This window comes from Wolffia australiana, chromosome 12 (assembly GCF_029677425.1).
Source record: "Wolffia australiana isolate 7733 chromosome 12, ASM2967742v1".
NCBI classification, from domain to species: domain Eukaryota; kingdom Viridiplantae; phylum Streptophyta; class Magnoliopsida; order Alismatales; family Araceae; genus Wolffia; species Wolffia australiana.
The window spans coordinates 13,446,172-13,449,635 of NC_135846.1; positions in this window are offsets into that span (position 1 = coordinate 13,446,172).

A 3,464-nucleotide genomic window follows, 5' to 3' on the forward strand; every position below is an offset into this window, starting at 1 on the left:
TTAGTCAGTCTAATTAGTGCATGTGGGAGATCATCAAAGAACAACTTCATGATATATATATCATGGATATCAAGCTAACCAAGTTCTATGTCAAGTTCAAATTCAATGAAATAAATTCATATTTATTATTATCGTTTGATGTTTATAATCAAGTCCTTTCACACATTCAAGGATTAACTGAATTACAGTGAGATCATAATACAATGATCATTTGAAAATGTACTAACAAATCTTGTTGAAAGGATACTTGAGACATACTTGAGACATACTTATGATATAAGTATATCATAAGTGAAGGAATATGGAATAACAAAACATTGTGAGAGAGATATGATCCTTTTAGCAAGTCTCTATGAAGCCAATTGAAAAACCTTGGATCTCCATGAAGGGAGCTTGGGGAGAGAAGCGGAAAATTATAGGATGATAGATAGATAGAAAAAAAACTCTCTTCATCTTGGGCAAAGAAGCCTTAAATTTATACATTGTTCGATGGAGATGGAGTTCAATGCTCAAATACAGTTGGCATTCATACAAAATTACACAATGGTTATGATTTTAAAAGAGAGAAAAAATATAAAAATAACATGTCTTTATGAACACTGCCCCTCAAGCTGGAGGATGTATGTTCTTAATTCCCCGCTTTCCAATAAGCCGTTGAAGTGCAAGGATATTAAAACCTTTCATTATGATATCCACATATTGGTCTTCGAACTTCATATAGGAGTGCTTGTAAATCCACTCTCCAATTTTAACTTGATAAAACATCAATCAATTTCCACGTGCTAGGTTATATCATGTTGAACTGGATTCTGAGCAATCTCTATAGCTGATTTTTTTTCATAGAATAACTTTATGAGAGTTCTAGATTGAATATTGACAATCATAAAAAAATCATTTGAATAATAATTTCTTACATTTTATGTGCTTATCTTCATTGAAATGATCATATATGCATTATATTAATGCTTTAAATGATTTATTGCTCGTTTAGAATGAATTTCATATATTTTATTAATTTTATGGTATTTTAACATAGTTTATAACATTAATTTTGATGAATAAAATTATTTTAAAATTTAAAGAATATAAATTTAGTTTAGTTGAATATTTTAAGGGGTTTATAATGTATTTAAAATGATATTGTAATTTTCTAGTATTTAAATGGTATTTTATATTATTTAATGCATAAATAAATTCATAAAATATAATTAAAATTTATTTAAATATTTTTTAAAAAAATTTGACTTTTTCTGCTTCTAGAAGTGCTCGCCATCCTGAAATCCTCCACACAAATTGGAGGAGAGAGAAAATTGGATGGCTCAGAATTTTCCAAATTGGAAAAATAACATCTAACGATCTAGAATGAGTTTTGGGCTGAAGTTTTTGATATATTAATGGAACCCTCCATGTTAAAATGATATCCTTTGATTTTTTTCCTAATTAAGATTAGAGAAGTGATTTTCTCATTCAAATCTTGTTGAGTCCATTCTTGGACTCCAAGAGAGAATGATTGCAGGAGTGGCATTTAGATCAAGACGGGTGAAGAAAATCGCTACTCGACCCGTGGGGCATGTGATGGCAAAGTTAATGTGATCTTCATGTTTTTTCTAACTCACATCGTCATCCTTTTTCCTATTTTATCTTTACCAATAGCCTAGGTTTCAAGTATAATGCAAGCCACCTCCAACTTCATTGCTTGTCACCATGTTTTCATCTCCATCTTTGTCGTCACCGGTGATGGTAAAATTTTCATCACTCTCCCTCAGTCAGTTGCTCGTTGATGCATATTTGCCACCATCTCTGTTGCAATCAACAATGATATTTCATTCATCAGCTCAACCCCACTCACACCATTACTGTCAACCATCACATGACACTCCCCAAGTGCCGACTAAGGTATTTTGATTAGAATTACGTAGTACTTTCAACTATAATTTTTTATACAATTTCCAATAATATAAATATATAATAAATTAGGCGAATAGTATTACTATTCTATGAATTTCATGGAATTATTTTGAATAATTTTCACTATTTTTCTGTCATTTAAGTGGATTTAATTCTTAAAATAATATAAAAATCCAAAAGATAGAAATTTAAGATAAAATTCAATTATTCAATGCTTTCTCCCTATGGATTCAACCCTTTCTCACCCTCTGCTGTGCTCGTAAGGAGTAGATTAAGAATAATAATAAGCTAAGAATGTCATAGGCACTAAGTGGGTATTAAGAATAAGCTTAAAAGAAAGATTAAGGAAGAATTATATATGAAGTAACCACCAGGTTTTGAAAATCTAGAGAAACCGGACAAGGTCCTAAATCTGCATAAAACCCTGTACGGTATTAAGCAAGCACCTAGAGGCTGGTATGAGAAGTTGAGTACATGACTTCCCATGGATACATTAGAGGTAGCGTAGACACTGCTCTCTTTATTAAGACAGGGAAATGACTTGATATTAGTCCAAATCACGTTCATGATATTATATTTGGATCTATGAATCCACAGTTATGCGAAGTATTTTCACAGATCATGCAAAATAAAGTTGAGATGAGTCTAATGCGGGAATTGAGCTATTTCCTTGGACATCAAATTCTACAGAAGTAAAATGGCATCTTTATATGCCAAGATAAGTGCACTTAGGAACTTTTGAAAAATTTCAAAGTAGAGGATTTGCAAGCAAAAGGCACTCCCATGAGTCCAAGCACTAAGCTGGGCATAGGCATCCTTTGTCAAAGTATTGACCAACAGATGTATAGAAAAATGACTATACTTGACCACTAGCCAACCATACATACTTTTTAGTGTATGTATTTAAACCAGGTTTGAGAGTGATCCTAAGGAATCACATCTAAAGGCATTGAAGAGAATACTACGGTATCAGAAAGGGACATCTGATTTAGGGATTTGGTACCCTAAGAATCGAGAGATGACATTGGTCAACTTTTGTGATTCAGACTTTGTAGGATGCAAAGTTGATAGGAAAAGCACAAGCGGCACTTGTGAATTTCTTGGGGGATGCCTTGTATCATGGACATCTAAAAAGCAAAACTCGATTGCTTTATCCACAACTGAGACTGAATATATAGCAGGTGGACTGTGTTTCACTCAAACGTTGTGGGCTAAGCCGCATCTAGAAGACTATGGGGTCATATTGAATAAAATATTTATTATGTGCGACAATACAATTGCTAAATAAATTAATTTGGCCAAAAGCCCCATCATGCATTCACACATGAAGCAAATTTAAGTGAAGCATCACTTCATTAAAGATAATATCACTTGAGGTGACATTGATCCTTGCTTCATAGCAACTGAAAAGAAAGTTGCAGACATCTTCACTAAACCTCTAAGTGAAGATTGGTTTAGCACTCTACGAAGAGAGCTAGGCATTGCCCATGCTAGAAATTTATGATGACTGCCTAACCACAGTTTTCTATTGACATGTTTTTTAGATGCATCAAGGA